General features: G+C 46.1%; 1 protein-coding gene and 1 long non-coding RNA gene across 4 annotated transcripts in view; one reads left to right on the top strand and one right to left on the bottom strand.

Annotated features, from left to right (window-relative positions):
* DYM (dymeclin) overlaps window positions 1-22817 on the bottom strand; it is a 388874-nt gene that overhangs the window by 5159 nt on the left and 360898 nt on the right. The window lies entirely within an intron of this gene.
* Window positions 62-7160, top strand: LOC120881000. Its single transcript, XR_005725180.1, has 2 exons — window positions 62-507; window positions 3291-7160. It is a non-coding gene; the product is annotated as an uncharacterized LOC120881000 (long non-coding RNA).

Below are 22817 nucleotides of genomic sequence, written 5' to 3'. Positions count from 1 at the left end.
TCCCGCTGGGCTCCGGGGGTCAGTCTGGCAGACAAACCACGAGCAGTGGGGAATGTGGCACTTCTGGCGCTTTCTGGTCTGACTGGAATTCGGTTCGCTCCCCCGGCTTTCCGTCCTGCGGGATCCCTCCCACCCTGGGCCCACAGTCTCTGGGCGCGCCACAGATGTTCAGCAGCTGTGCAGTCTCTGGGGCCCGGGCACCCTTGATGAGCCTCCTCACGTGCTCTGCGCCGCTTCTGGCCTGGCACGGAGTTCTCAGGTATGGGGACAGGGTTCTTGAAGGTGGCAAAAGGTCTTTGTCATGGAACCAGGTGTTTTATAGGTAGCAACACAATGATCTTCTTTTCTGTGAAAAACCTGCATCTGTAGCAACAGGGTGCAGTGAGCGGCTGCCACCAACCGAGCACTCCCTGAGCACCAGGCCGGCCTAGCAGCTCCCCAGATGTGTTGTGGTCAGTCACCACGGTGTCCTGGCGAGGCCCACATGGCCAACTCCACAGACGGAAGGTGAGGTGGGGCCTGGAGCAGCTGAGTGGCTCATTTCAGGTTACACAGCATGTGGGGAGGAGTCAGGATTGGAGCCTGGGTCTGACTCGGTGGGAAAGTCTGACAACAGATACACAGTCACAGATACCACAGTCAGCCTACTGCTCTGTCCCCAGATCCAATTCTCCAAGGCTCCAAGGGGCCCTTTCACTATATGGATAGAACCTAGCACACACACTGCTGGTCCTGAAAGAAATGACCAACCCCACAAAGATGTCAAGCATCAAGAAAGCGGGGCTTCCCTGGTGGTCCAGGGGTTAAGAATCCACCTTGCAACGCAGGGGACACCAGTTCGATCCCTGGTCCAGGAAGCTCCCCATGCCTTGGAGCACCTAAGTCCGAGAGCCACAGCTACTGAGTCCAAGTGCAGCCACCACTGAAGCCTGCGCACCCAGGGCCTGTGCTCTGCAGCAAGAGAAGCCACTGCGGTGAGAGGCCCACAGACCTCAATGGGGAACAGCCCCCGCTCTCTGAAACTAGAGAAAGCCCCACCACAGCAACGAAGGCCTAGCACAGCGCCCCCCAAGAAGAACCAAGAAAGTATGGTGGACTGTGTGTGTGAAGAAGAAATAAGCTTCACCCTCTAATAATGAGGATGCAAGTCCTAGCTCTTAGAGTGGCCTCAACTCTAGAAAACTTTTCACACGGTCTTGGAGGGGAGGGAGTGGGCTGCAGGCTCAGAGGTGGCAGCTTGAAACCTGCCCCTCAACACAGCAATGTCTCTTTCAGCTGGAATAATAACATCCTACATTTTTAAGTGGGAATGTCACAAATACGACGCATTTCTGGTTGTTAGTGACAAAAATGACTAAAAGATGTGAAGCCTTTTCTCCATCGAGGGGTTTTCCTACGAAGGCAGGCCTCAGGAAAGGACATGAGGCGGCTTACCCGAGACCGCTTTCTGTCCCTCCAGGGAGGGTGGGATGGAAATAGAACGAGCAAATTGCTTTCTCAAGAATTCCTTCCAATTAAGTTAAAGAAACTTAGGCAAGAGCTGCTCAGGGGATGGCACTGCGTTCATGCGCTGGCACACGTCTAGCAGCCCTCGTGGTTTGGGGGAAACTCTGACAACTCTCCCGTTAGGACGAGTCACGACTCAAATGTTGCCTTTAGGTCACAAGCCGCCAGATCCAGGAAAAGGCCACCGGGAGAAGCACCTGGCACCCCCAGGGCTTCCCTTTCTACCACCTGGTAGAAACGAAGCTGAAAATGCCTTGTTTTTATTTTTGCTTGAGTTTACTTCAAAATGATCCATCTCACTCTGGAGAGAGTAGTAAACAAAACCTCAATGTGGGATAATACCCAGGTGAATATCCATATATAATAGTACGTAAAAGTAATATGAAATACTATAAAGTTTATTTGACAACACCAGACATGTGTTCCATTACGAAGTTTTTCAAGCTGATCAATGATTATTTCTATACAAGTTCTCCATAAAAGCTTAATCAATTCTGAGATTACGGGTAACATTTATAGCTACAATAACTGATTCCCTATCACATGGCAGGCATGTTCTAACACATGACATATAGTTACTCATTTAATCTTTGAAGTAACTAGAAAAAGCATCTGAAAAGCAGGCACATGATCTGAGTTCTAGCCCCAGCTTTTCCCACTCATTCATCCATCCATTCATTTATTCGGCAAAATTTCCTGAGAGCCTACTGGGTAGCAAGCACAGCACTAAAAACAGAGCTGTAAACCAGAGGGACCCAATTTCAGCATTTAAGAGCCAAGAGTCCACTCCTGGTTAGCCAGGTGACTTGGGAACAGCCTTGTACCCTCATTCTGACTTAGGCTCTTAAAAGGCAAGAGTTCACTCTATTCTGAGATTTTGAATTTAACCATTCTGTTTACTTCACATAAATGAGATTAAGTGCTTAATACAGAGGAAGCACTCAATAAATGTTGGCTATTATTACTGACATTAAAGTGACATGCAAATGTACGCTCTTATTTTAGAACTTTTAGTAGGAAAATCCAAAGTCTAGAAATACCACCGCTGGCCTTATCCTAAGCCCATTTCTCCTATTTTACCCATGTGGACATTTTTAACCTGGCAACCCTATTTCCTGACTGTTAATACTAATAGAACCGTAAAGAACCTGAGCCTTCCCACATAAAACCCTGGGAAATGCGCTGACAAATGGCTTAAAAGAGACAGACTTCTCTTCATTAACGCTTTTAAAGAGCAAAGTTCTGTCACGAGCCAAGGGAGGTTGTGCAGAACGGCCCTGTCTGTCGGACCCTCACTTGCTGAAGAGCGAGCTGTGTGAGCAACTGCGCGATCTCCTGCCTGCGCACACCCCTCTGCTGCAGCTGCTTAACTGGGCGGGAGGTGGGACTTGGCTCTGAGGGGAGTTCAGAGCTATCGTAATGAGAAGAGAGGGGTCACCTCTAAGCTGTATTTGACATCGGTCTCCCTGGATAATTCTGTGGCAGACGCAACAACCTCCAACAGGGGTGTGGCGTCTAGCTCCGAGAGGACACGGCTGGAGAGGCTGAGGTGGCCAGGAGTGGGGGACGCCAGGCCTCCTGTTAGCTCACAGAGCCCACCCAGCAGGGGCGCTCTGAGGAAGGGACACACCGAGGGTGCCCAGGGGCCAGGGTCATGGGTCACCTCACCCAGGACCACCCAGTAACAAGCAGCATCTCTCAGCTCATCGGCTGGTCTCCTTCACAGCCATCGGGGTTGAGCTTGCATATTTGTGTGTTTACTTGGGTACCATCTTCCCCTCCAGGACACAGGTCCCAGGAAGGCAGCGACCTTGCTAAGACGGCAGCATCTAGCATACTGCTGGCACTGAGGAAATGTTTGCTGAACAAGGAATTAAATGAATGAGTGCATGGCTTCAACTCTACACATAACCCTGTGACATACGTTTATTAACTATGTTGAATGGATAAGAAAACCGAGGCTCAAAAGGACAAATAAGATGCCAAAGAGGACAGAGCTAGGAAGTGGAGGAGCTGGAGGCCAAACAAAACCACACCTCTCCCCTGCGTGCCCCTCACAGTCAACAGGGACTCAGCTGTGCGTTTCTTTAAAATGTCTACATCACACACAGACGGGAGGTTTTCATGTCTCTCTAGTAATGATAAAGAACCTCAAGCATTTCTTCCGTGTTCCCAGCTGCTAAGTCACTAGGCCTCTGTGCTTGAGTGTTCTCACGGGAACGGACGGGACTGCTCTCCAGCTCTGGAGCACAGGTGGCCCGGGGTGGGGGGTCAGGAGGTGTCATCCCTCTCCTGGCTCGGCCACTGGCAGGCTGAGCCACATGGGGCAAGTCACAGTGTTTCTGCAGGACTTGGTTCTCTCGCCTTGTGGAAAATGAAGGGCCTTGGGCTTCTTCTGAGTCTCCTGGGTGTGGTTTTATGAGATGACCCCAGTAAGGGCTCCACTTTGGGATTCTCTGCATGCCCCCCAGGCTCTGCTGGGTCCACCTGGAGAAAAGGGCTGGATGAGTTGGGTTGAGGGACAGCCCTCATGTCAAGCACTTGCGGGCTGCCACTCAGCCAGGCGTCACCTGGGGGCAGTCTCAGCGGAGAGGGTCAATATCTGAAGGTTCCTGAGCTGTCCTGGGGGGTGACAACAGTTGGGTTTTAAAGGCTAAGACTCCCCAAATGCTTAACAATCAAGACACACACGAGGCTGTGGTTGGCCTGCTGAGGTCTGAGAGCTCGTGGCTAAGTGAGCTGAGGTCCCAGGCATGGCCGCTTCCGTGGAGTGTGTGCCACTGGACACAGGACAACCCAGAGAGCAAGCAGAGACAGAGTGGCGTGGACACACTTCTGTTACTAGCAAAACCCAAACACTGCAGACAGTACACGCTCACGCCCCTCGAGTTCTAGTACCAGCTCCTCCTTCCTCAAGGGAACAAGTAGGCTGTGGGTTATTTGCTTGAAAATTTTTACCAGCACTTAAAAGGTTCAGAAAGGGGGATAAGGCATAAACAGTAAGAAAAACAGAGCATTTTCTCCAGGATTGGCTATAACAAAACAAACATAACAAAGCACAAGGTAAAAAGTTTCCTCTTTCCCACAATGAGTTGTTTTTAAGACAGTGTACTGGGAAGATTTTAAAAGGGCGAATAATAGGCATAAATCATGAGTTTGGAAAGCACCATTCAGTCAATCTGACTGAACGGGAGCAGAGCCTCTGCATAACGAACCCTGTCCAAGGAGCACCGAATTTGACACCCTTCCCAACGTCTCCCTGTCTATCTAGTCGGAGAGAGAGCACACCTGGGTTGAGACTGAAACAGACATTCTTAAAAATATGTGCTCCTCTAAAAGAGATCTGTAGATGGTGACTGCAGCCATGAAATTAAAAGACACTTACTCCTTGGAAGGAAAGTTATGACCAACCTAGATAGTATATTCAAAAGCAGAGACATTACTTTGCCAACAAAGGTCCGTCTAGTCAAGTTTTTCCTGTGGTCATGTATGGATGTGAGTTGGACTGTGAAGAAAGCTGAGCACCGAAGAATTGATGCTTTTGAACTGTGGTGTTGGACAAGACTCTTGAGAATCCCTTGGACTGCAAGGAGATCCAACCAGTCCATTCTAAAGGAGATCAGTCCTGGGTGTTCTTTGGAAGGACTGATGCTAAAGCTGAAACTCCAGTACTTTGGCCACCTCATGTGAAGAGCTGACTCATTGGAAAAGACTCTGATGCTGGGAGGGATTGGGGGCAGGAGGAGCAGGGGACGACAGAAGATGATAGATGGCTGGATGGCATCACCGACTCGATGGACATGAGTTTGAGTGAACTCCAGGAGTTGGTGATGGACAGGGAGGCCTGGCATGCTGCAGTCCATGGGATCACAGAAAGTCGGATACGACTTAGCAATTGAACAGCAACAACAACAATACTCTTAGAACTCTGAGAGCTAAGGAAAAGAAAGACAAAAGGCTCTATTTACACTAAAGACACTGGGGACACATTTTGTTACGATTCAGCCCAAGAAATGTCACAGTCTGAATGTCAGATCAACAGCCTAGAAAAAGTCACTCTTTGCTCTGCTCTTTTCACGCCTGTGAAGAACGCTAATGCCATCCTGCGCTGGCTCAGGGAGGCCCAGGTTCCTCACTTGAGAGCATCTTCACTCCTGACCCGGTCAGCAGGGCCCAGGCCACCGGGGTCTTCCTGACTCTGAAGCCGTCCTCCCCCGTCTACCTCATCTCCTTTTTTACCTTCTAAGGACCCCCTACAGGCCTCAGTGAGGGACTCCTGGGTAGATGGGCTTGAGAACCCACTGAAGATCCGGGAAAGCAGAGGAGGGGGCTCTGGGGGGATGGGGGCTTTGGTGTGACAGTTACGGCAAGAAGGGGTGAAGAGAGGGTGGGGAGCTGGTCACCGCCGGCCCAGGCGTTCACCCCTCTCCTTCTGAGACAGTTGTGACTCAGCTCAACAAGGAGGGAAAACCCATCTCTCAAGCTCAGGGCTTGGTCTCAATCCAAAGCTACTTACAACAATCTTGTTGTTTTGACTTTTGGAGCCAGAGGTAATGCTAGACTCTCTCGAGTTTGGCCGGAATGTTTTTTATCAGCTCCAGTGAATCAACCCACCGCAGTGGGACATCCGGACGCCCAGCCCAGAGACAAAGCAAAGGTCTGATTTGGTGGTTGAGACTCGGGTATAATAAGCAGACCAAATGCTTTAAAGACTGTCTCTGCTGTCAGCCATGTGATCTGGTGGAAACCCACAGGAAGTTCAGCGAACAGATGTAGGGCTCAACTGCAATAATTTTATTACCACAAAAGTTCAATGGAGTTTTCCCCCTTCCACCATTTATATAGATAGCATCAGAAACTCTAGCAAGTCCCTGGCGTGGCTCCAGAAAGTTTAGTGCGCTTTAAAATCAAACAGCTAGACAGCACATTACAAAAAATTCTTTCAAAGACCGTATCAAGCCTCTGAATAGACAAGTGATGGGTGATGGCTGGCAATGAGGCAGCCCATCACTGCTGGGAGATGGTGTGGGACGGAGCGGGAGAGGTGAGTGGCTGCTAGTGGCATGCCCCGGGGCTGTGGTGGTCAGGTTCTATGCACATGGAAAGCAAACCGATTTCAAGATCCCGTCATAAGAAATCCAGGTAGGCATTTACAGGCAATTATTTTATCGTGGGGTAAATTGGGGATGAAGAACCAGTTTCCCTACTATTCCTTCCCTGATTTAATCTCACTGTGTAATGTTGGGTCCTTCAGGAACGGGTCCTTAAACTAAACACAGGAGGTGAGCGCCAACTATACATGAAGCATTACACTTAGAGGAAAGGAGGAAAGGAAAAGGAATAACTGCTGTTCCTCCAACAGAGGGGATAAGCTAGCAGGAGGAATAAGAATGGTGGGAGCAAGACACAAGACGCAAGGGCCGTGCCCCAGGCAGACCGGCCAACACTGGGGTCAGACGACTGTGGGTGGGCTTGGACGCAAGCTCTACGAGAAGCATCCATATGATCGGTTCAGCCAAATTACAATCTGAACAAGCCTGAACCGCAGGCTCTTCTTTGTGTGATGGAATCCACTGTAAATGAATCAAATATTATTGCTTAACTGACATAAAGGAGATAAGCACTGGCCTGTGAATAACAGCAACACTGGATGTGGAGCAGTCCTGTTTTATGCAAATCAGTTTCAAAGTGAATGAAAAACTAAATCCAAAGTATAGAAAATTAGAAAGGTTCATTTGTTTTTACTTTAATTTTATTTTTTGGGGCTTCCCTGATAGCTCAGTTGGTAAAGAATCCATCTGCAATGCAGGAGACCCGGGTTCAATTCCTGGGTCGGGAAGATCCACTGGAGAAGGGATAGGCGACCCTCTTCAGTATTCCTGGGCTTCCCTGGTAGCTCAGGTGGTAAAGAATCTGCCTGCAATGCAGGAGACCTGGGTTGGATCCCTAGGTTTGGAAGATCCCCTGGAGAAGGGAAAGGCTACCCACTCCCATATTCTGGCCTGGAGAATTCCAGGGGGTCACAAAGAGTCAGACACGACTGAGCGACTTTCACTTCCGCCTGCACTGTTTGGGGTGTAGGATCGAACAAACACTCCCTGTAGGGCAAGTGTGAAGTCCTACCCACTGGACCGCCAGGGAATTCCTTAAAGGGCCATTTATTAAAAATTATAAATTAAGAGATACAAAGCTGACTTTAAGAAGTCTGTCATGAGGTGGCTCAGAATACAGTCACAATACCTTGCATGTCTAAGCACATGCTGGCTGGCTGGGCAGTGGGCACCTTCGGGATCTCCCTGGGAAGAAGAGAGCTACGAGGTGAGCAGGCATCTAAGTTGCTCAGTCGTGTCTGACTCTGCAACTCCATGGACTGTAGCCTGCCAGGCTCCTCTGTCCATGGAATTCTCTAGGCAAGAATACTGGAGTGGGTTGCTGTTTCCTCCTCCAGCTGATCTTCCCAACCCAGGGATCAAACCTGCATCTCTTATGTCTCCTGCATTGGCAGGCAGGTTCTTTACCACTAGTGCCACCTGGGAGACCCAGGGTGAGTGGACACCTATGAATATTTTGAAAGCTCCGGCCAGAAAACCACCTCTGAGATTACAAGGGACACTAATGGCTCTGTGACTGGTGGCCAAAAAAAAAAAAAAAAACCTCTTAGGAAAAACAGAAAGATACAATATAAGATTGAGCCTACACCTGTGATGAATTCTCCACCATCACACCATCAGCCAGAATCTGAAGCCTGCTGGAGTCTGAAGGCAGACTCTCTCTCACAGGTCCAGGTTAAAGGGGGTCATGAAATGGGGAAGTCTTCCGTTTGAAATTTCTCTCTTTTCAGGAGAAGGGGTGCTGGTAGGGCAGCCTGCAGGAACAGGAAGGAAGAACAGGCTCTCCTTGAGACAGGCCGTGACAAGTGGGTACTGACCTGTAGGGTTGGGTTGGGGGGGGGCAGGGAGGAAGCTGGCATTGCTTGTGGCAAGACCTTGTGGGCAAACACTGAGGCCGATGACACCTGCGGGCCTGGCAAGTTGTAGGGCCCGGACACAGGCCCTAAGGCCAGCAGCTGGGGACGCTGCTGGAAAGAAGGGATGAAGACAGAGAGGGGCCTCAAGGGCTGGGATAACACATCCATTCATTCAGTGAGCCTAGGATTGAGAGAAGGGGCATGCTGGGGATAGGTATTTCTAATGTAAACACCATTAGCTCTGAGATGGCAGTTGAAGTTGCCAAGGGTGTAAACTCCTCAAGAAGACTGAGCTGCAGCACTGAGTACTGACCGAGTATTGATTGAGTACTGCAGTATCCAAAAACCTGTTCTAAATGCAAATCACTTTGAATACAGCAGACCGGGAGGAGGAGAATGTTTTGATTCCATGGTGGGAGATGAAGGGCAAAAGTTAAGAATTTACTGGCATACTTCTTGGCTGAATGCCAGCCCAGAGGGGGAGCCACAGATGACTGGAAAAGTGTATTCTTCCTGCAGTGGGCTCCTTATTTTGGACAGGACTCAGATACCTAGGGCTTCCCTCATAGCTCAGTTGGTAAAGAATCTGCCTGCAATACAGGAAACCCTGGTTTGATTCCTAGGTTGGGAAAATCCACTCGAGAAGGGATAGGCTACCCACTCCAGTATTCTTGGGCTTCCCTTGTGGCTCAGCTGGAAAAAATCCACCTGCAATGAGGAAGACCTGGGTTCAATCCCTGGGTTGGGAAGATCCCCTGGGGAAGGGAACGGCTACCCACTCTAGTATTCTGGCCTGGAGAATTCCATGGACTGTAATAGTCCATGGGGTCGCAAAGAGTCAGACACAACTGAGCGACTTTCACTTTCACTTTCAGATACCGGTTAAGAGAGTGAGATCCCAGGGAAAAAAAAATGCATTACTAGGAAATAAAAGTCCAAGTAGAATAAAAGCTCCATGAGGGCAGGGATTTCCCCCCACCAACCCCAATGATGCATCCACCAGTGTTTAGAAGATTGCCACGGACTTGAGAGATATTTGCTGAGTGAATGAATAAACAAATGACTGAAGAGGTAAAAATTGCTGTTTGTAAAAAACTCAGAGTTATTGGCAGGGTGGGGGTGGGGTGAGGTGGGTGGGTGGCGGATTTCCCTGGTAGCTCAGCTGGGAAAGAATCCGCCTGCAATGCAGAAGAACCCGGTTTGATCCCTGGGTTGGGAAGTTCCCCTGGAGAAGGGATAGGCTACTGATTCCAGTATTCTTGGGCTTCCCTGTTGGCTCAGGTGGTAAAGAATTCGCCTGCAATATAGGAGACATGGGTTTGATCCTTGGGTTTGGAAGATCCCCTGGAGGAGGGCATGGCAACCCACTCCAGTATCCTTGGCTGGAGAATTCCCATGGACAGAGGAGCCTGGTGGGCTACAGTCCATGAGGTTGCAAAGAGTTGGTGTGACCAAGCGGGTAAGCATTTTGGGGAGGTGGTGGACAAGAGGGGAAAACTGAGTCCTGTACACTGGATGAGTCAGTGGAATAACTGCCCAAATTTATTTGGGACAAAATGAGCCAAATTAATTTGAGATGCAAATGCACTGACTTACTGGGATTTGGGGGCAATACTTACAAACTCAGTAAAGTAACTTACTTCTCAAACTACCTCTTCTCCTTGCTTACCACCATCCTACCACTGTCATAATCTGGCTTACCTAGGAAACTGGATCCTGGATAATGGATGACATTAATATAGATAGTCACAGTCATATTTTATATTTCAATATATACCTAATTATGGAAAATAAATGAGTTCATCAAAATGCACTAGTCATGAACCGACACATAATATGTGAATGGAGAAACATTCATTTTTAATGAGTCCTTTACTTTTTCCTTTTGTCAACACTATAATATGGTTTTTAAAATGGGGTAAGTTAAGGCCTTAAAATGTAAACAGTAAGTCCTGATTAGTGTGTCTGTGATAATATTTCTTTATACTTTTTTTTCAGATTAATATGTGAATTAAGAGAGAGTGGGAGATAGAGATTTTGGAGAAAGATTTTGAATCTTGTTTAGACAAATTCTGGCGAAGCAAGGATCTTTGCCATGTCTGAAATGTCCGTGTTGGGAGACACATGTGGGTGACATGTGGTGGCTGTGGGGACAAAGACACAGAAGACGCTTTGCTGGCATTCCCCAGACAGACTGAGGTGCCTCTGATTGAGAGAGAGTCTCTGTGATTATATTAGGCGAGAAGACACTCTTTACCACAGTATGTCAGAGATATCTGGAAAGAGAATTCCAACTAAGATGAACGCAGAGGTAAGAAGTTGTCTTTAATTTCTTAAGAGTTATCTCCTTTGAACATTCTTAGGATTTAAGTTATAAGCAAATGTGACAGTTTTTCAAGACTTCTTAAGAAGTCTTGCCTGAATTATTTCTTAGCAGGAAGTTAAAACAAGGCTCTGATAATCAATGTCCCTATGCATCCACCATATAGGAGAATTTTTCCCCTCTGCTTATGGAAAGAATAATCTATTCCCAGTGTTCTATGAAAAGCCTGTGGTTGCTAAACCAATTATGCTTTCTTCAATCTACTTGGAGAAAATTCCACTTAAATCCCATGATTCTAAAGGAAGGCCAGCATTTCACAGCCTAAAGTTCAGTCTCAGTGCTTCCTATGGCTCTCTTTCCCAGTGACGCAAGTATGATCCATCAACAGATGAACCACATCTGTGACTTCCTGTCAGATGCTAAGTCCTGGACCCGTGGTTACTCCAACATTCGTGATCAATGAATTAAAAGCACAAAATGAGGTTTGTTTCCTTCTCCACAATCCTGAGGACTAATAAAGGGAATGAGGAAATTGAGAGGAAAGGGAACAGAAGCAGAATGCTCCAGAAGATTCCTAATAATCCTGTTTGTTGTTAGGAAGTGAGTCTGCCTTAGATTCCACTCAGTCATGGTTATGTCACTGTGAGACAGAGCTATCTAGAAAATGGGCACTGCCAGCTTCAACTAGACAGGCCTAGGTCACCTAGAAAAATCTGTATTACTTTCCTGGGCCATTACACTATGGGATCCTGGAATCACAGAATATTAGCACTTGAAGAGACTCAATTTTAAAAAGAAGGTATAAAAATGTACAAATAAAACCACAAAAATCCTTCCTTAACAGTTATATAAGGTCCACCAAGTTAACTGGAATTCATATTAAATGACTATACATTGTTTTCCTCAAGAAACTGTTCTAATATAGAGAACATACTCATTATCTTAGTCCAAAACTCCCTTAGACTTGGGCTTGTTCCCTTTGGGGAAGCCATTGACACTGCCTCAAAATTTAAAAAAAAATGCTATTGATAAAATAGTTGTGTTTTTATCCCCCTGAAGCCAGTAAACATATTATCAAATGATTCAAAAGTCTGATTTGGTATGATGCATCACATTGTAAGGGGTTTCCCTGGTGGCCCAGATAGTAAAGAATCTGCCTGCAACATAGGAGACGCAGGTTCAATCTCTGAGTTGGGAAGATCTCCCGGAGAAGGGAATGGCAACCCTCTTCCGTATCCTTGCCTGGAGAATCCCATGGTCAGAGGGGTCTGGCAGGCTACAGTCCATGGGGTCACAAAGACTTAGACACGACTGAGCAACTAAGGACATACGCACACACCACACTAAGATATCATCTCACTATGTAAAACAGCTCTCAGTTGTGAGACACTCAATTCACTGAAAACCCCAAGATAGGAGATAAGCAATGAATGCATCAGAATGAACTGACCGAAGCAGTTTGTTTAATTTTTCCAAAGGAAAACATGAACAGGAAGAAGCAAAGACAGAGCAAAGTGGGTGGTGGGGTACGTCTGTGAAGGGCGGTGGGTGGTGGTGGTGGGATGAGAGACACACTGGCACAGGCGAGCTATGTGATTTGACCACTAGGACCAAAACTAAGAAGGGGAACCTGTCCCACTGTACACCAAACTATAAAGCTGAAGTAACTGACGGTGTACTATCCCCCCTCTAATATGGACCACCACAGATGTCTATGTTTTAGCACTTATACCTGCTATGTTATAATTACAGAAGAAATAACCAAAAAGCTGTATAAAATAGGTATTTTATGTATCTAGGGAATACATCCCTACACATCTAGGGAATACAGGCTACATTTTACTTTACAGTGAAAAAAATGTGCTTGAGATTTAAACTTCCAAAAGTTTTGCAAGTTAAAGATGTATATATTTCAAAATACGCACAACTACATGAAAGGACCAGAGGTTCTCTAACTTACCAGACTTGTTCCTCTTCTCTTCTCATTCCATCTTAATCAACTAATCAATCTGTCAGGTGGAAAACTTTATGGAGAATGGCAAGTATAAAGCAAAGTTCAGAAGATCAAAGAGCTGAAAATCTAGCGCGGAGACAAACTGTAAATGCACACACTAAACATGTAAATGTCCATCTCATTGTTAAATACCAAGAGCCGTGAACCACTGACAAGTTTCCAGCAGGAGGAGATGAATACATCTCTTGTGTCTGGGACAGTCCCCTTGGAGGCAGGGGGAGCTGGGCTGTTAAGGTAGAGAAGGGGTGAGGAGACCACCACTACAGGCAGGGACAGGCCCGGCAGCAATGAAGAGTGGGCTCAGGGGCTGGGGGCAGAGAGCACGGGGCTGGGCTCAGAGTCTGAACTGCACTCATTTTTCCTGGACTCTTCAGGCATCAGGGAGAGGGCTACGCAGCAGGTGAGGGGTGAAGTTTATTCAGGTGACTGGGTGGTAGAGATGGTGGTGCTGACAGTGACACTCATGTGTGTGAGTGTGAGTGTGTGAGAGTGAGAGACATTCCCCCCAACAAAGTATACCCATTTCCTCCCCCACCCAAGTTAGAGAAATGAGAGCTACTGACCAGTAGCATCGGTATCACCTGTTAGAAAATCAAATTCTTGGGTCCCAGATATTCTGTGATTCAGAAAGGCAGAAGGGAAAGAATGAGCTGAGAGAGAAAGAATTTCCATTCTGGAGGAGCCATGTGAAGGAGCACAGGTTCTCAAGAATCGGGAAGAAGGACAGTGCAGAATGGCAAAGGGTATCCTCCAACAGGGGAGTTAGGGCAGACAGCATGTATGGCTCCCTCAACTGGCACGTGGGGATACCGAGGCCTTTAATAACAACCATTTATTTCACTATACAACAGAAGTCCACACGGTTGAAGCTATGGTTTTTCCAGTAGTCATGTACAAATGTGACAGTTGGACCATAAAGAAGGCTGAGCACCAAAGAACTGATGCTTTCAAACTGTGGTGCTAGAGATGACTCTTGAGAGTCCCTTGAATAGCAAGGAGATCAAACCAGTCAATCCTAAAGGAAATCAATCCTGAATTGGAAGGACTGATACTGAAGTTGAAGCTCCAATACTTTGGCCACCTGATGTGAAGAGCCGACTCATTGGAAAAGACCCTGATGCTGGGAATGATTGAGGGCAGGAAGACAAGGGGACGACAGAGGATGAGACGATTGGATGGCATCATTGACCTACTGGACATGAATATGAGCAAACTTCGGGAGATAGTGAAGGACAGGGAAGCCTGGCATATTGCAGTCCATGGGGTCACAAAGAGTCGGACATGACTTAGCAACTGAACAACAACAATTTCAGATGGCAAGGCTAAAATGTGGCAGAGACCTAACAAGAAATAAGTATTTGGGGCCACTGGGTAGGCTGGCCCTAAGACACAGACAGAAGCTGGGAACCATCTCCGTGGAGTCTGAAAACAAAGTAAAGATAATAAGAGAGAAAAAAAGGGAAAGGATGGCAAAAAAAAAAAAAAAAAAGTGCTTCAAGATGATCTAATCTTCCATTGACAAAAGCCTGTTCTTTGCCATTCATGGAGCCTGCTTTTACCCTTTCCTATACCAAAAAACATAAGTTTTAAGTTTCTTGTCTTAGTGTGTTAGAAGTTTAAAAACTGGCCCTCCATATTCAAAATGGAGTGTGGTGCAGGCTTCAGGGCAGGCTGGAAATTTAACTGCCCTGTATACCAGCTAAGTTCACATGATTTTAATTTTTTCCCATAATTTTCTTAAGAAAGGAATGTTTTATCATTTTATGAACAAGCAATACCACTGCAGGCACAATTTTTAAAACATATGCTCAGAGGTGGCAAAGCGGTGGTACTAGCCAATCGGACCGGGAGGGCCTGAAGAGAGTGAGTCGACATGCTCGGAAGAGGGCTCACCGCGGAGCCCAGGCCCGGCGCTGACACAGCTCACACCCTGGGTCAAAGCCTCGCACCCACCCTACTACCTTTGTACAACCTCAAAAAGGGGGCATTTCATAAACTGGAAACATCACATAAAAAGGGCTGCCCTTGGACTTCCCGGGTGGTATGGTGGATAAGAACCCATCTGCCCATGCAGGAGACACGGGTTTGATCCCTGATCCAGAAAGATTCCACATGCTGTGGAGCAACTAAGCCTGTGGGCCACCACTACCGAGCCTGTGCTCTCGAGCCCATGGGCCACAGCAACTGAAGCCGGAGTGCCCAGAGCCCGTGCTGTGCGATGGGAGAGGGCGCTGCAGTGAAAAGCCCGAGCACAGCAAGACGACCCACTGCAGCCAGTCCCAGCCCCTCAGACTCATTAACGCAGATCCTTTCATATGTGCGTTCTTCTCTGATTCGGCTACATATTTGCACCTGATTCCTCTCAGGGACGTGGGTGTAGGATTCGAAAGGGACCGGCTTCAAATTCTTACCGGCTTGTGGCTCCAGAACAGTGAGGTGGACCAGGTGGTGATGAGTGACCCTCTTGAAACATTCTAACCCACAGCTTTATCAGCAATCAACACCAGATCCTTTCCTGCACACTTCAAAGAAGCTGGAACTTCTGCCCTTGCCTGGGCATTCACACTTCTGCCCACCACTGAATGACACTAATTTTTTTTTTTAACCTCATAAGGATGCAGCCTTTTCTGGAACACCTCTGATTTCCAAGTCTCACTCTCAAGTTCTTGAGAGTGAGGGCAGTTCCTTAGAGGCAGGTATTCCTGAAACTCAGGACAAAAGACAAATCATAAATCTCTTATTAGTCCAAAACACTTTGCTAAAGATGCTGCAGCCATATTTTAAGCCCCATTAGATACAAAGCAACCTGAATAAAAGATTCGAATGTGCTCTGAGCTGAATGAAAATTCTAAAATTGAGGAGAAACAGCTAAATAATCTGCAAGTCTTAAATAGGAGGATATACACCCAGAGGGGCACAGACCTCGGGAACAGTGGTCAGAAAGAGCTAAGCAAGGAGGCTGGGAGGTGCTGGTGCCTGTCTTCTGGGCAGCAGTGACTCCATGTGTGGCAGGGACGGGCTGGGGTGGGACAAATGCAAGTTACCAACTGAGGGGCCGGAGCCCTGTGCCCTCTGTCATTCACAGCCTGGAAGCCGAGGCTGGACCAGGCAGGGCACTGGACTCCTGTCCCTTTTAATTCCCCAGCTTAGACAGGCTGGAGGTTGTAAAAGGCAGGCAGTTGGTACTTTTATGCTCCTCATGGCAATGGTCATATGTACCAATTACATGAGATTGAAATAAACACCATGGTAAGGAGGCATAACCTTTGAAGACTAATATTTATCTCTCCCATCTAGGCTCTGAATAGCATAATGGAGCGAAAATTCAGGATATCTGAATTTTAGACTTGGTTCTGACACTAATAAACTTGGACAAATAACGTGACTCCTTTGACACTTAGTGACCTCATCTGTAAACCATTACTGCTGATGAGGCCCGCTCTGCCGGCGGTGAGGGGCCGATGCGGAAGGCTGGCTGTGAGGTTTACGTGACTCACGCGGGGCCGGGGGTACAGTGAGGACTGGGCAGGGCTGCTGGCCGACCCCGGCCTTGTCCACGGAAGCAGTGCCCCCGAAGGGCCTTAAACGAGCCTGTCTCCTGCCCTGGGACAGGTACAGTCAAAGGAAAACTGGGACTAGCTTTTCTGTTTTGGTTGGTTGGTCTATTTATTTATTTTTCAAAGCAATGCCACAGAAGGCAAGCAAAACACTTGTAGGCGAAGTATTTGAAGATCCATGGTCACTTCCAAAACCCGACAGTAGTTTAACAGGAAGCAGTCTTATGTTTTACAACACAGGCTCTGATTAATCCAAATTTACATGTTTCAATAAAGGAACATGCATTGCTTATCTCTTAATTTGCTTTCAGGGACTAACCACCGATAACTCAGTTTGCTATACACTGCAACCATGTTAACTAACATTGGAATTTACCTTGAAAGTATTCAGAAACGTTTGAAGGATATTTCTAAGAGAAATTCTAAATTTAAACAATCAACATATTTTAGAGGAATACTTAAATGATAAAATACTTTTTTTATACTTAGAGAAAAGGACATAGTTTATTTAGAGAAAAGACTATGAATATTGAACATTTGCTTCATTTTTTAAAAAATAAAAATTTGGGAAAATAAGGTGAAACTATAAATTTCCCCTAAACGAGAACTATTGTATATTTAGCATGAAAGGGATGACATCTGAGTTCTGGGGCTTTAAAAATACTGCTTTACTTTCTTAAGGAAGAGAGAATATTGTGCTTACTGCAAGAGTAATTTACATTGTTGATACATCTTCCACAGTTTCTCCATCCTAGTGAACATACAAAAAACTTTCTGATGAAGAAGGATGTTAAGATAAAACTTCTGATTAAATCCCTCTTGTAAGGTGACCTTTTAACCCATGCATCCTTCCTTCCTTTGTATTAATATTTACATTTTAATTATAACCACTGATGATTTAACAAATATGGTATTTTAACACAATGGCAGACACGAAAATAATGGTCTCCTCTGCCATCTGGCTGATGGGTCTTCATCGTTTGTTGTGACTATACCAAGAGCCCAACCAACTGGCTGACTCCTGGCTGTTTTTCTGGCTGTTCTGGTGGTCAGGGTTGCAGCAGGGCAAAGCGAGGCACAGACGGCAGCCCCAGAGCTGCTGTGAGGGCTGGGCCAGCAGCCCAAGCTGAAGGCTTACTCGGTACCATCGAAAGCCCAACATCTCCCCCAACATTTTATTAGGGATGCCCACACGCAGCCATGAAATTAAAAGACGCTTGCTCCTTGGAAGAAAAGCTATGACAAACCTAAACAGTGTATTTAAAAGCAAAGATATCACTTTGCTGACAAAGGTCCATCTAGTCAAAGCTATGGTTTTTCCAGTAGTCATGGACAGGTGTGAGAGCTGGACCATAAAGAAGGCTGAGCATAGAAGAACAGATACTTTCAAAATGTGGTGCTGGAGAAGACTCTTGAGAGTCCCCTCGACTGCAGAGAGATCGAATCAGTCAATCCTAAAGGAAGCCAACCCTGAAAATTCATTGGAAGGGCTGGTGCTCAAGCTGAAGCTTCAATACTTTGGCCACCTGATGCGAAGAGCCAACTCATTGGAAAAGACCCTGATGCTGTCAAAGATGGAGGGCAGGAGTAGAAGGGGGTGACAGAGGATGAGATGGTTGGATCACATCACCAACTCAATGGACATGAGTTTGAGCAAACTTCAGGAGACAGTGGAGGATAAAGAAGCTGGCCAGTCCATAGTGTCGTGAAGAACTGGGTATGACTTAGCAATGAACAATGAACAACGACATGCACAAAAGTGGAGAGAAGAGTGTGCCCTTCCACCACGGGCATCATGGTCAACTGATGGTCATTTTTGTTTCAGCTATTTCCAACTTCCTTCCTCTGAATTATTTTGGCATCAATCCTACAATTTTATCCCCAAATATTAACCTACATATTATCAAACAGGTAAAAATTTCTTGCTCTACTTTTAAGATAACTCATTAAAATTAAGTTACAGAGTGATCCTTTGTACCTTAAAAGTATCTGACAAAAAATATGTCATATGGCCTCTAAGTAATCCTAACAGTTACTTGGAGAGTTAAGATGAGTGCAAATAAAAAAGAAAAAAAAAAAGGGGGAGTCATCAAAAAGTAATTCTCCAGTGTAATCTATTGTTTAGAAGAAGCAATGTACTAATTACCAGTCCTGATTTAGATGGATTCTAGGATGTGCATGAACAATCCAAGTGACCTCCTAGCTCCGTCTGCTTCCTCTCCTTTATACAAACCATCAGCCTCTGCCAAAACGACTCTCTGAGGTCCTCTGCAAACCCCAGGCGATTCCCTGCTCCTTGAGGCTCTGTTTCTGAGATTGCTCTTCAGAGTTTAGATGTCCTCCCCACCACTTTATCGCTTCCAACACAGCAGGCTCAAACGCTCCCCGCTCTCCTGAATGTCCTTCAAGGCATCCGTCTGTACACTTCCCACAAGACGCCTGGACTGGACACAGGTTTGCATATGGCTTATGTTTTGAACGCAGACTTTGCTGAGTGAGGAACGTGCCCTCCCCTGTCAGGAGCTACGGTGGCTTAGGAAAGATGCAGACCCTGCAGATGAGAGCAGGTGGGGAGGCTGGGATGTGATGGTGGACCTGAGTGGTCCTGAAGGAGGTGGTGAGGTGGGGCAGCATTTTAGCACAGGGAATTATTTGGAGGCCTGGCCAAACAAGAAAAGGTCTCAGCCCTCCAAAGAGCACAAGAAGGCCACAGGTGCAACGGTGAGTTCTGATCAAGGGGGATGTCCTTGGCGGTCCGGTGGTTAGGACTCGTCATGTCCACTGCAAGGGGTGTCAGTTTGAACCCTGGTCGGCGAACTAGGATCCTGCAAACTTTGCACCCACCTCTCCCTTCATCCCCAAATCTGGTCCTGGTTCTCTGTGGCTTAAAGAAAAAAACCTTTGATGACTTATCAGTGAGAACTACTGTCATAGAAAACACCAAAAAGAAAAGACAGAGCCTGCACCAAGGTGTTTACAACCTACATCTGGAGATAAAACATTTATAAAAATAAGTATAAGACAAGGCAGAAGTGATAAGTATCGTGTAGGTGTACAAATGAGCATAATGTAAGCAAGTTCACGGAAGGGAGATATCACTTTAAATGGAGGCATCAAGGGAGGCTTCAAGGAGGAGGTGGTAATTGAGTGGTCTGTAAACGATGGGTACAAGTTGGGCATGTGAAGATAGGAAGAAAGGCATTATGGACAGAGGGGGAGACATAAGAAAAGACACGGAGGCAGAAAAGCACAAGGGTGCCCAAGGACCAGCCCAAGTTCAAGCTGTTGAGAAAATGGGGACTAAAAGGGGGAGTGATGTGAAACAGAACTGAAGGGCCGGTTTACAGATCCTTACTGAGCCCGACTCTAGACTCTGGTCTGTGCAAAAGCCACTATGTGTGTTTGAGCAGAGCAGTGGTTGGACTGGAATGCTGCTGTGGAGGATTACCTGGGAAGCAATGGGATCCATTTGATTGAGGAGGGCAGGAAGCAAGCCCCCAGAAGAGAAGGAGCTGGGCGACTAGAGCAGGGGTCCAGGTGACAGGGTGAGGGACTGAACCTGAGAGGACGGTGGAACAGCAGAGGGGTGAACAGAGGAGAGGGTGAGAGACACCTGGGCGAGGGAGGCTTGGCTGCTTTTCACCGCTGCCCCTCCCCAGAAAGGGAGATGAGGGCTCAGAAGAGACAGATCCAGAAATAAATCCAAGAGTCTCCTCTGCTGATGGTCACATGTTGAGTCCAGTGACCTTTGTTACATTTTTCACTAGAAACAGACAAATAAAATCCGGTTCCATCCTTGTCTGGCTCCATTCTAATGAGTCTTTATCTTTGTGATATGGTTTCCTTGAGCCTGTTTGCCTCTGGGAAGGGGTCTCAGTGCAGCTGATGTCACACAGCCTGTATGTTTAGGTCAGCAGTAGCTGCTGACAACAGCCCGCAGTTCTGCCAGTCTAACAGACTAAGCGCTCTGTCTGGAAGGGTTTATCACAGTGCTGGTTCTCTGGTCTCTATCTTTGAAAGCTGGAAATGGGAAACAGAGCCTGGAAGGAAGTCCTAATACCTATTTCTGAAGGGAGATGCTTTCCTTAATTTTGTCAATTTCAGCTTTTGATCATCAGCCTGTGGATATGGAGAGCAGTAATGACAGCTTAGGAACAAGGAGAGACCGGCTGTCAATGACTAAGTTTCTGACTGCAGTCCAGGAAACGCACCCACATCTAGTTCAGGTTCAGGGCCTGCTGACCAATGCCCTGGTCAGTCCCCGGGCCTTGACTCTAATATCTCCAGGGCCTGCAGACGCACACTGACTAATGGACAGTCCTCCTGCCAGAAGTCTGAGCCAGGAAACTACCTCTCACATGTTCAGGGAGACAACAGCAAGCCCTGAGGTTCCTGGGACGAGAGTTAAACTGGATTGAACTCAAGGTTCTTCACAGGACCCTGTTTCCCAGGCTTGGAACGCATGTGGTTTCAAGGTCACACTGCTTGCCATGTGTCCCCCCGCTCCACCTCCCAACCTTGCCCTGTGTATTATCTGGGAAGAAAACAGGAGTCCTTAGGACACATTAGGGTTAAGGGTTCCAGTTTAACAAAACTAATTCCAATAAGGGAGTTCAGGCTCTATACAAAGTTGAGGCAATAGCAATATGCTCCCACTCAGAAATGTACAAGCAAATTTCATTCCCGGGGTTCTGCCCCATGGCATTTTTTTCTCACTTCTGGAAATCAGGAATGGGAATGGAGTGCGTGACAGAAAGGAGGTCATTAGGATAAACTTGGAAAGCCACTAAGGCAACCTGACTTCATCTAAGGGGAAGAGGCAACCAAATTCTCACATTGGCGCCTTCTGTATCTGGAATATTCTGTCACCATTAGTTGTTACTCAACTCGCACTTCCCCTTTCTCCAGTTAGAAACTAGACCCCTACTAACTGGAACTTTCATGAAAACACAATTATTTTCAGGACAAAGAAACAAGAGAACAAGCACATATTCAACTTAGTATACTTCCAAGGGACTCTCCCACTAAGATCGTAACAGACTCTGCACAGTTGCTCACACTTCACACAGGCCTGTACATGGAAAACTCACATTAGAAAGCGGATGGAAACACAGTCAGATTCTGAATTATTCACAAGAGATAAAAAGCATCTATGCCTAAAGAATTTCCCTCTGAACTATAAAAAGCTTTAGGGTGTAAGTTGTACTGAAGGTGTAGTTTATAAATAAATGAATATATAGACAGAACTAAAGAAATATTAATTTGTAATATTGAAAGATACTGTATTACAGAGTCAAGAAGCTGAGTGTGGTTTAGGACAGTGCCTGACCCAGAGGAACTTCCTGTCTAGGGGACAGCCGTGTGTGTGTGCTCAGTGGTGCCTGACTCTTTGCGACCCTATGGGCTGCAGCCTGGCAGGTTTCCTGGGAAGGACTCTAAAGTGGTGGGGCAAGGCTTTGCTGAGGAGGAGGTAATTTCTAAACCTAGAGAGAAAGGGGCGAGTTCTGACAGGGAAGAAGCACTTAAGACACCGGGGAAAAAAAAAAACATGAATAGGGTCATGTATGCAAAAACAATAGGGAGATAGTAAAACCGGTCACTTCCCAAAGAATGAGGTTTTCAAAAAAAATTTTGGTTTTATACATTTTTTTTGGTCACAGAGGATCTTAAGTTCCCAACCAGGGATTGAACCTGAGCCTCCTGCAGTGAAAGAGCAGAGGAAATGCTGAGCCGCCAGGGAAGTCCATGCTTTCTACTTTATACAAATGGAGAGTTTATAATTTATAAACTTTCTATAGATTCTTTACCATAAAGCTGCATACATTACAAAAATTTTTATCATAACAACCGCAATGCCTAGCAAAGCAAACTTTTGAGGCAGATTCTAGCTTGGAAATACATAAATTCTTTGATTTCAAAATGGATGTCTCACAAACCTAGTCACTGGTTAATAAAAATGAACTTCTGAGATTTCAGTGATCTTAAGCTACTCTTTTTATCTATTCTCCAAAAAGTCATCTATCATATACAAAGAAAATGTCTTCGAAATAAACATGCAAAAACTTATATCAAACACAGAATTTTGAAAACAGATTAGTTTTTTATGAAGTCTTCCATAATGAGCTCTATGATTTCACATTCCCTAAAGAAACTGTTAACAGTAAGAACTTTTACATTCAGTTTTTGAGGTCCACTCTGAATTTTCAGCTATGATACATTTGATTAAATCTTACTTGAAAGTTAAAAATAATAAAAACAACTATAGTAAACTGATGCAAGGGAACTTTTAAGCTTTGTACTCATATGTAGAGAGGCTAACATGTATTTGAGATGTCTGGCAAGAGTATATTAAATTCTCTTAATAAAGCTTCTGGGATACCATGTTCCAAATATATATTTTTCCCTTTTAGACATCTAGATCTCCAACTGAAATAAATTTAATTTTTTCCA

The sequence above is a fragment of the Oryx dammah genome, unplaced genomic scaffold (assembly GCF_014754425.2).
Source record: "Oryx dammah isolate SB20612 unplaced genomic scaffold, SCBI_Odam_1.1 HiC_scaffold_22, whole genome shotgun sequence".
Lineage (NCBI taxonomy): Eukaryota > Metazoa > Chordata > Mammalia > Artiodactyla > Bovidae > Oryx > Oryx dammah.
The sequence above is the reverse complement of the archived record's forward strand: the minus strand, read 5'-3'. Positions and strand labels throughout refer to the sequence as shown.